Raw genomic sequence first — 11,662 nt, 5'->3', positions numbered from 1 at the left:
CTCCCACTAATTTAATTCATCATCAACACTAACTCTTAGTTGTGTCTCCTTTATTACTTATTATTCGCACAAGTCATTGTCGAATAATGGTAATAATTATTTAGACGCTTTCAAAGCTCTAAATAGTTCTTAAACAATAAAACATATTCAACATAAGAATTTAATGAAGCAAGAAAAGCTAATTAAATTCTAACAGAGATAATAACTTAGAAAATATTTATATTTATTTATTGTGCTTCTATATAGCATATGAACGGAAAAACGTGACCTTCATATTCTATATCTTTTTCATAAGGACATAAGCATTCATGCATATTCAAATATCATAAAAGCAATCAAGGCATTCAATAGAAGGAAATATTTAAAGACACAACCATGTGTTCATAAATAATGTAATAAAACATAAAGAAAGAAATATTCATCCTTTCTGGAATAGCCATAAAGGCTACAATCCAGAAAACCTCGGATTATTAAATGACACATCCCATGTTCAAAAAATAAATCCAAAAATGAAAGTAATAAAACTAGCGGGAAATTAGATCTGCAAACGGAGCATGAGCTTCTCTACAATTCGGGCTTGAATCTGACATTGCTCAGCAAGCTCGTCTACACATGTGTGCTCCATCAGATCTGCTCTGCAACAAGAAAATAAGTATGCTCATGAATAATTATCCTCAAAACATTTTTAGGATATCTTTAATCATGAATTTTAAGGTACCATACCAGCATTCTTCTTGTTTTTCTCAAGCTCAGCCAAGTACAGAGGACAATGCCTCTTCCAATGGCTTTCAGTGTTGCAGTGGTGGCATTTACCAATGCTTTCACGCTTCTTCTCTTTTCCTTTTCCACTTCTCTTGAAGTTCTTCTTTTCCTTCTTAGCGGGACCTTTCCCCTTTGAAGTATTCGGACGTGCCTTAGATGACTCAGGACCAGAAGTCAACATCTTCTTGGTTTTAGGCGAAGAACTCTTGTCAGCATAGAGAGCTGATCCTTTGTTCTTCCCATGTCGAGTGATAGACTCGAAAGTCTGTAGTTCATTCAACAGCTGAGACAGTCCATACGTCAACTTGTTCATGATGTAGTTGGACGTAAACTGTATGAAGTCACTCAAAAGGGAATTCAGGATTATTCCCACCTGAGTAACCTCATCCATCTGTGCCCCATGGAGTTCAGCTTCGGTGAAGTAGTTAGTCATCTTCATGACATGATCCCTCACCGGAAGTTCCCGCAGTCATCCTAGTGCTAGTGCACTTACGGGTGAGCTCAATGCGGGCTTGCTCGCTTTGCATCCCAAACATTTGTTGCAACGAGTCAAGGATCTCCACAGCGGTCTCCTTCCCTTCCATCTTAGTTCGCAACGCATCAGATATGCTTGCGAGCATGTAGGCCACCGCCTTGTTATTGGCAGTAGTCCACTTGTCATAGTCCTCCCTCAAGTTCTTGGAGGCACCATGAGCAGGAAGAGGAGGTCTGTCTTCAGTGAGGATAAAGCGAATGCTTTCACTCACAAGCACAATGTTGAGATTCAACTTCCACTTAGGGAAGTTATCTCCAGTCAGGACGTCTTTCGACAACAGGGCCATAATAGGGTTCGACATGATTACTAAAAACATAAAAGTACATTTATTAACAATATGAAAAGGAACAACTATCAATATAATTTAGGAAATAAAAACTATAATGCAAACATGCACGGGATAAAATACTAATCAAAAGAACCTAATTTTTATATTCCAAGGTAATTCGACTAATAGCCACAGTCCGTTTCACTCTGGTGATGTAACGGAGTGCACCTAGTGAAAATGAGAACCATCTCAGATTAGTGAGCAATCATAGTACATGCACCTTCATAACTATGCTCACTAACTACCAATTTTATAGGAATCTTTGGTCACATGAGCAACCACCGGTTGGTTCATGCATGAGTCAACCCAACATTTCAGTGAAAGAAATCTAGCTCATACGCACTAGCGTAACTAGTACACGCAGAGATCAACCCTCCCACCTATCGTCAGAGACATAACCTTGGTATTGGAAACAGAAAAGCCCTTCCGAATGGAACTGACCACCATGTTTAGAAAACCGCCGGTCACGAGGGGATCTTTCATCCTCACGGTGTTGTGTCAATGTTGGAGACCTTCGACTCAACATACTTTCAGTATTTTAATTTTCCTAGCATTAACTTTAATCTAGGTGATCCACTCGAGTTAACTAAGTCATATTAAAAAACTCGAGTGTTTCTAAGCTACCCTTAAAAACAGATGTTTCGATATAGTTTAGTGATTAGGAATTCGTGACATCTAGTCTTGATTATCCTAAAAGTATTCCATCACGGAAAAGCTCCCAGTAGAGAAGGTGAGACACTAGGTCTTCTTAAGTACCTCTCAGCTTAGCCTCTTATCGGCTTGGTGACAAAGCTCTCCGATCCGTTTAACTCATTCATTAATTAACTATCCTAATCCAATTAGTCAATTTTAATGAATGAAAGCCCATGACAACCATTAACATACGATACATGATCTAAGTTATAGCATACAAGCATGGCATAGTAATTAAATAAACAAGCAAGAGCATGCAAGAATGGTTTGATTCGGATTGATCGTTTCCTATTTGATTCTATAAAGTAAATCAAGATGAGCCCAATCATATTGGCCCATGGATTCAATTGGGCCCATTCTTATGTTCCTTAGAAAAATAAATCAATATCAAATTATTTAATTTTTCTAATTTTTATCGAAAAAATTAATTAAGTAAGGGCCCATTCCAATGTCCCATTAAAAATAAATCGATATCATAATCATTTATTTTGTAATGTTTTAAATAAAAATCATTAGGGCTCAGCCCATACAATTAATTAAATAAAACATTTAAAAACTTAATTTTTTTTCGGTAATTTTTTTTTTATGAGTGGGCCCGTGGGCCCACGAGGGTTTCCGGGCTGAGGCCCGGACGAATCCTCTAATCTTGACCTAGGTCAAGATTAGACTTGAGGCTGCACCGGACCGCCGCCGCCACGAGGGCGCGGCCCGGCATGAAGAGGACCGCCGAGACTTGTCACAAAATTTTGTGACAAGTTTTCTTGTGGCGTAGTCGTGGAGGCTTTCTTCGTCCGTCATGCTTCTTCGTTTTGTGTCCGTCTCTCGCCGATCGTCGCGATCAAGAACGTCGCACCATCAGATTACAACAATAATAATAATAATTACATAAAACCTATACCCTTTGAATTTCGGGTTTACAAAAAATCTAGGAAAGCGAGAATCAAATATTCTACGATCAAACCACGAATCTCAATCCACATATCATATATTGAATTGCATGTATTTCACATCTACATATAATTTCATTCAAACCATATTTAAATTAATTACAAGAATGAATCGATTAATTAATCATAACAACTAGCTCTGATACCACTTGTCGGTGGATCGAGCGCGCATCGGACACGAACGATCGCTCCGATGCGACTCGTTTGAGATGATTCCACCATATAACCATATTAATGCGGAAAAATAATTAATTACGTTGATCATAAGCTAATTAAATTATGGTTATAATTAACAAGATCTAGTTATGTTTAATTAATTTAATTCACGAGAGCATATAAGTCAAGCAACCGATACAAGAGTAAACGAGTACTTACGTTGATTTTCGGTTCAGCTACAGAACGGTCCAATCCAATCGCGTACTCCTTGCGTCGTCTTGATGAAGGACTCGAGGATGACACCTTAGTCTTCCGAAACGTAATCTCCGAGACGAATAAGAAAGATGAGTGGGCACAGTCTTTATCTCACTAGATCACGAAACTAGGTGTTTCGAGATCTCTCTCTTATTTTACTAAGAATGGAAACGAATTTCCGAGGGGAGGGAGAGGCAGATGCACGGCCAAGGGAGGCTAGTGATGCACGAAATTTCTCTCAAATTTCTTAAAATAATTACTTATTTTTGCCTTCTCATGAACCCTTATTTATAGTAGTAAAAATGAGATATTCATGGAATCTTCCAGAATATTTTATTTCCTTTATTGTGTTCACACTAGTGGATTAAATCTAGGCCATTGGATCTCATTTAGTGAATCCTACTTTTTCTCTCATCCATCAGATCAATATCTATGGGATATTATTCTTTTATTTAAATAGAGAATAATTTATTTAGTGAGATAATAAAGGAGAATATATTATTCTCCTAAATATTCTCCTAAATACTTTCCTTTAAATAAGGAGAAAATATAGGACAATATCTTATATTTTTCTCTCTCCTTTATTTAAACAACTAAAGAGAAAATATTGGTAAATACCAATATTGAAAAAATCGGATTTGGAGGCACACGGCCAAGGGGATTTGCGCAAATCCTATGCCGAAATTCCCAATTCGATTTTTCCATGTGTGCAAGGCCCAATTGCTTAAAACCCAATTAATCATTTATTTACTTGGTCCAACAATAAACAAATAATTAATAATTGTTTATTTACTTGATCAAACAATAAATAAACAATTCTACCATAAATATTTATTTAATTCTGGGAATACCCGTTTTCCAGAATTAATGTTGTCAATCACAATTACAGCAAGTGAGATTAATAATGATAAACATTATTATACGAAAGTTCTTATCTGCCTTTATCAGAGCCGAATCGGGGACTATGGACCTAGTAATAGAAGCTTAACAAATCCGATGAAAAAGACGAAATAGTCCTTTCTCTTTTTCCATCGATTCGTTTAATCTTGGTCAAATACTCCACCTTGTAAGCCAAGACTGAACTCTCCTTTATACTAGAATTATATTTACTCATCGTGACGAGTGTCCACTGATATAGTCAGTTCGTGATCAAGATTCTTCAGGTTCAACCCGTGTCAAGAGAAGTCAATTTTTCCGTTATACTTCTCTTAATACATATCAACCCTAAACATTGTTGCTTCCCCAGTGAAAGATTCTTTCGAACGTTACTTACTTCGAAAGTGCTAGCAATCTATCGGTTCTGGAATCAACCCTTAGGTGAGAGAACATTAACCTTCTTTTAGGAAGGCTGTATTCCGTATCTGTAAATCATTTCCCACTCGAATTATGCTCCGAGAAAACTCCCAAGACATAAGCTGTGATTAGCATGAATAGCCTTTTAGCGAATGAGTCAAAGAGCTCAGTAACATAACCCAGTGTCCATGATCACTTCAGGATTTAGATCAAGTCTCACTGTGACCATCATAGTGGCCTCGGTTAGTGTGTCGTAACGGTCCTTAAACGACACATCTACAACCAAGACCTGTCCAAGTCGTACACTTACCACAAGTGTAGAATGCTCCCACATAGTGATCAACCTTCACCTATGTGTTCCACATATATGACTTTAGATATAGCTTTCCAGGCGTATATCAGTCATCGACCATGTTTTAGCACATCGCCCGAACTCAGGTGCCCAGCACGTGACTCAGTTAGATACGGAGGCTATGGAAGATAGTTGTTATTGATTCTAATTGTTTAGAACTCAACCCACTAATCATATAATGCTAATAAAGTAATGAATTTGGTAATCATTATCTTCAAGCGGGCAATATTCCCAACACGTCGTCATGTTCGTCATCGCGGCGCGTTCGAGATCCAGTGGTTGGCGAGCTCCAGGCTCAGATGGAGGCACAACAAGTCGCTATGGAGGAGATGCAGGGACAATTGTTCGCGTTCACGCAGCAGTTTTCGCCCTTGCCTCAGATGTCGCCCGGCACGATGCCACACATGCCTCAGATGTCGCCCAGCACGATGCCACAGATACCTCAGATGTCGCCCGGCATGTTGCCACAGATGCCTCAGACGACGCCGTCGCCTCAAATGCACCCGTCGCCTCAGATGCACCCTATGCATCAGATAACGCCGCCATCAGTTTCAATGGCAGATGCTCAGACGACGCCGCCAACTTCAACAGAGTTCCAGCGAGAGCGTACGAGCGGCAGTGCACGAGGAGGAAGCAGCAGTTCCGGAGGAAGATTTGGCGAAAGATGGAGTAAAACATTCAAGGAGTGGTTTACAGGAAAGGGAAAGGGAAAAGGAAAAGATTAAAAAAAAGATTGAACTTTTTTTAATTATTTGTCGTACATTATAATTATTATTGTAATCGAAGAACAAATGGTTAATTTTTATTATTATTATGAATATTAATTAATGAATTTTCTAATTAATAAACTATTTAGTACATATTATTTGATTACAATCATAAAATTTATAAGCATAACAAAACAAAAAACAAATTAAAAAAATACTATCGGGTGCGACTATCCGCACCCGAAAATGAAGCGAGTAGACCTTTGGGTGCAAATCGTCGCACCCAAAGGTCAATATTCCCCGCCAAATTATGGCGGGAAGACCATTGGGTGCGACTGTTCGCACCCAAAAGTTTGGCGGGAATGCCATTGGGTGCGACTTTTCGCACCCAAACGTTTGGCGGGTAGGCCATTGGGTGCGATTAGTCGCACCCAATGGTTTGGCGGGTAGGCCTTTGGGTGCGAAAAGTCGCACCCAATGTCATTCGCGCGGACTTTTTCGAATCTCTTCTCTGACTTATGGGTGCGAATTTGGGTGTGAAAATCCGCACCTAAAAGTCTTGATCATCGGGTGAGACTTTTCGCACCCATGACCTTTAGGTGCGGACTTTCGGGTGCGGAAACGTCGTACCTAAAGTCGCACCGAAAGGTATCAATGGGTGCGACTTTTGACTTTTAGGTGCGAAAAAAGTCGCACCCAATGCTGTTTTTTGTACTAGTGTATTGGTACTTACCAATATTTTCTCTTTAGTTGTTTAAATAAAGGAGAGAGAGAGAGAAAAATATTTAAAAGGAAATGAGATATTGTCTTTTGTTCTCTCTCATGAATATTAGGATAGAATAATGTTTAAAAGGAAATAAGATATTGTCATTTATTCTCTCTCGTGAATATTAGGAGAGAATAATATTAAAAAGGAAAAAAAATATTGTCCTTTATTCTCTCATTAATAAATATTCTCTATTTAAACAAGAAATAAAATCGTATAGATATTGATATGATGGCTAAGAGAAAAAGTAAGATTCATGAGATAAGATCCAATGGCCAAACTTAGATTCACTAGTGTGAACATAATAGAAGGAAACAATATATTTTGGAAACTAGCAAGAATATATCATTTCCACTACTATAAATAGGGGTTCATGAGAAGGCAACAAACACACTTGTGTGCTTCAAAAATTTCGACCAATAGAGTCCTCCCATTCTCTCTCGGTCGGCTCTCCCTCTCTCCTCTTGGAAGTTCCAATCCTATAAACACGATACGATCTAAACACCTTGTTGTAGATTGTAGTAAGATAAAGATTGTGCCCATTCATCTTTCTTATTCGTCTCGGAGATTACGTTTCGAAAGATTACAGTGTCATCACAGACGAGTTCAGAGTATCGAGGAGCTAAAACTTGAAGAAGGATCTAAAGCTTGAAGATAGTCTTTTAAGACTGAAGAGGGATGAGTCAAAGCTAGAAGATTCAGTAGCTGATCCAAAACATGTAAGTATTACTGAATCTCTGAACCTAGCTCGTATTGGGTGCTTGACATTGCTTTCATGAATGATTAATAAGTAAATCTAGATCTTGTTAGATAACCATAATATTAATTATTTCTTGTTAGTGTAATTAATCTTTTCCGCACTTAATATGGTTATCAAGGTACAATAATCACAAACAGAGCAAAGGTCGACACCCTTTGTTGAAGCCATCTTTACAAGCTTTATAGCAAATGTACACTCTTTTAAAGATTCTTTGTCCATTAATAAGAGTTGTTTTCAGCATAGTTATAGTACCAGGATTAGTTGAGGACAATTGCTTGCAATAATCTTCTAGGACGGCATATTGATCTTTCACCGAACCCTCTAGAGTCTCTCTTGCTGCCTTCCTAGCCCGATAGAACATGTACTAGTCACGTTGCTGTATTTCGTCGATGCAACCATTTCCTTGAAGCTTTGAGACTCCAAGTGTGGATTTAGCCAAAATTTCTCAAGGAAATTTTGCTCTAACCACATGCTATTCACACGCTTGTTGTCGAACACAATTCCACAGTCATGTTGATCTACGAGAGTATTAATCTTCACCGTCTTTTGGTCTGAATTCTGAACTCGTGCATAGAGAAGCCACTTACTACCTAACCCTTTGCATTTTGCTCTCACTCTGTTTTGATAATTGGCGAGATACTGAAAATATCTACTCTCTCTAATGAACCCCTCTCTCAGAACAAATAGAGGGAAATATCATACCGAGTTTCAGTTGTGACGACCCGACTTTTCGGACCATCTTACTTATCTTACTTTTTAAAAACTTTAGAAAATTTGAGGTAAATTTTTTTTTTCAAACATAACTTAAAATATAAAGTTTGAAAACTCATAACCTAAAAATAAATTTTCATTTAAAACTTGATGAACGAAAACAACCAAAAAGACGAAGTTGCATAATCGGAAACTAAAACCCAAAAATACCATTGTAAATAAATACCATAAATAAAGTCGTAACCTTTAACGGAATTGAAAAACATAACTTCAACCATGAAAAATAAAACCTTGGGTTTGGATTATTGAAAAACTGGAAGTAAAGCGGAAGTCTTTTATTTTCGAAAATGGCAACCATAACCCAACCCTCTCGCTATCGTCGCAGCTGATCCACCCTCTTCACTTGTTCATATGTTGTTTGCCTACAACACGGACGTATATACATAGAGTGAGCTAACGCTCAACGAGAATAACTATAACTCACAAAACGTAAGCAATAAAATAAAATGCATGAACCGGTTATTAGTACTTTAAAATTTAATCGTGACATGAGATACCCTATTAAAAGTCTATCGTATTTTAGTTTGGAGGTCTCCTAGAGTAGCCGTACCGATTTCAGTGTACACTTTGGTAACAAACCATGGGGCTGCGACCTCCCATAGAACGCCCCATCATATACATAAACATATGAGGAACTCTCTATGTGTGCCCGTAGTTCGGCTCGAGAAATTCCTCTAGTTACCTCTGTAGCTCGAGGCGGTACGACTCTCTTGCTTACTGAACTTATTAATCGTGTTTATTACGTTAAAAGCATGAGCGACATAAGATAAAAACATACATGGTAACATAGCTAGAAAGATAAGACGTGTTATATATATTCTAATACACATCATAAGATAACATAAACTCACATATCGTAATACCATATCATACCAAGCACATTCCGAACAAACACACACACAAAAATTCACACAATACATAAATACTTCATATCACATAATACTTAGTATATTTTTGAACTAATCCATGTTGCAGTGAGATTATTCTCACCTTCGCTTCGGAAATTTCGACCGTTGGTCGAGGACGGCTCGGGAAAACTAGACGGGTCGGAAAAGCTACGCGACTCGGAACCTAATCGATGGGAAAAAAAATTATTATGCTACTGTTGAAGAAGTTCTAAAGACAACTCAGGTTCTGAAAATTTTAAAAAACGACTTTCAAAGTGAAATTACCAAAATACCCTTGGCTATTAGGGTTTCGGTGAAAAATTAAAACTCTGAGAAAACTTCTGTAAAAATTCAAGTACGTATAAAACATAATTTGGATCACTTTTATAAAGGCATCACGGTCAAAATAAGTTTTTAACTATTTATTAAAAATAAAAGAAATGCTAAAATCTAACTTTAAAATTTTTGTCAAAAACTGTCTGCGCACCGTTTTAAAAATAATCAGAAAATATTATGTATTTGATAAAAAAAATTTGATTAAAGGTTTAGATAGAAGACATTTAAACCTAACGTTTCCAAAAATAATCAACGCAAAAACAAATTTGTTGAATCCACAGTAAGCGTTTAAAGTCTGAAAATCGGGAATATGTCTCAGGTCTGTGCACTGATTTGAAAATAATCGGAAAATATTATGTATTTCAGAAAAATATTTTTCGATTAAAGATTTAGATAGAAGAAACATAAACCTAACTTTTCCGAAACGAATCAACGCAAAAACATTTGTTTTGAAACCAGGGCAAGCGTTTTAAGAAACCGTTTTCAAAGAATCCGAACCAGAGAGAAAAGAAAGCATACCTAATTGGAGCTACGAATTTTCAAACCAAGAGAGGGATGGGAGAGGCAGAGCAGAGAAGAAGCGTTAAAAGAAGAGGAGGGGATGTTTAAATATGACTTAATTAAACCCTAAAAGCCCAAACCCTAATCCTACTTCTAATATTAATATATTAATTATTATTATTATTATTATTATTATTATAAAACCTACACTACACTACACGGCAGATCACTTGTTTGTAACTTTTATATAAGTGTATATATATATATATATATATATATATATATATAAACGTAAAAAAACTAATATATATTATGTTATATAATATAAAGTAATATATATATATATATATATATTATTACGTTAACTTTAATTTCCTATAATATATATATATATATATATATATATATATAAAGCATGTATAATAACTTATTTATAATATATAACTTATAAATATTATATAACTTATATATATTATATCCATATTTTGTAATCTAAAGAGTATAGTAAAATTAAAAAACACTCTAAAGTATACATAAAAAAATAAAACTTCAAAAACAACCACATAAATAAATCATTCACTACTATTTTACTAACAAAAAAAAAAGACTAACTTCATTCGAACACAAAAATTTTAGCCTTTTAATTAAGCTAAAAAAAAATTGGGATTTCACATCAGTTGAACGTCTTCGCGTGATGATTGAGGATTTAACTCTCTCTTACTCTTCCTCGTTGATTCCTCCTCCTCATCGCTACACAAACTGTCGAGGTCACTCTCAGACCTTATTCCGTCCGACTCTTCATCACCACCAGCTCCGTCGTTGCAAATTTCATTGACCACAGCCCACCACTTGCTTGGTTCGGACGGCTGAGTTGGTGCAGTCGCGTTGGCTTCATCCTCTTCGTGATATTCTTCCTCAACTACTTTGAAATCATCGCCTTTACCATCGCGTTGATCGGTATCCATTCTCGAACAATTTCCGATACAAATGTCGAGTCTGGCCAATTTTGGGGATTTAGGGTTTAAAAACCACGATGGATTCAAATGGTTTTAAAATAAAATAAAACCTTTTATTTAACAAATACAAATAAAATGTCTTTATAAATGGTAAGAAAATGATTATAAATGGTTATCAAATGTAAAACAATTTAAAATGATCATCTGAAATGATTTAGAGCGTTCACATGTTTTCCATCTTCTTTTAACGTCAAAAGTAGTAACGGTGATACAAAGATGTGCTTTTGGGTATTTTTCCCGTAAGTTTTAAAAGTGAGTATTAAATTGCAACAACTCAAAATCTTTGGGTATTTTTGCCGCAAATTTCTCTTTTTTAAATAGTTTGGATAAAATTTTAACATAAGGGGTTTAAATGAGCTATATACCTCGGATAAATTAAGAAAATTAAAAATTATAAAATAATAATGGGTCAATACCCAAGACAACCATCGCAATTGAGTAAACATTGAAATAGGATTGGAATGTAGAGATCGGTGAATATACCGCGTATTTGATTTGAGAAATTTCATATTATAGACCTGATGATTTAAGAAATATAAAGAATGGACCACTTACTTGCAAAATATCAAAAAAATGAACTTTTGACCAAAATACCAC

This window comes from Urtica dioica, chromosome 8 (genome assembly GCF_054948205.1).
Source record: "Urtica dioica subsp. dioica isolate 48M chromosome 8, U.dioica_male_clone48M_v1_H2, whole genome shotgun sequence".
NCBI lineage: Eukaryota > Viridiplantae > Streptophyta > Magnoliopsida > Rosales > Urticaceae > Urtica > Urtica dioica.
Note: the sequence above shows the minus strand (reverse complement) of the source record.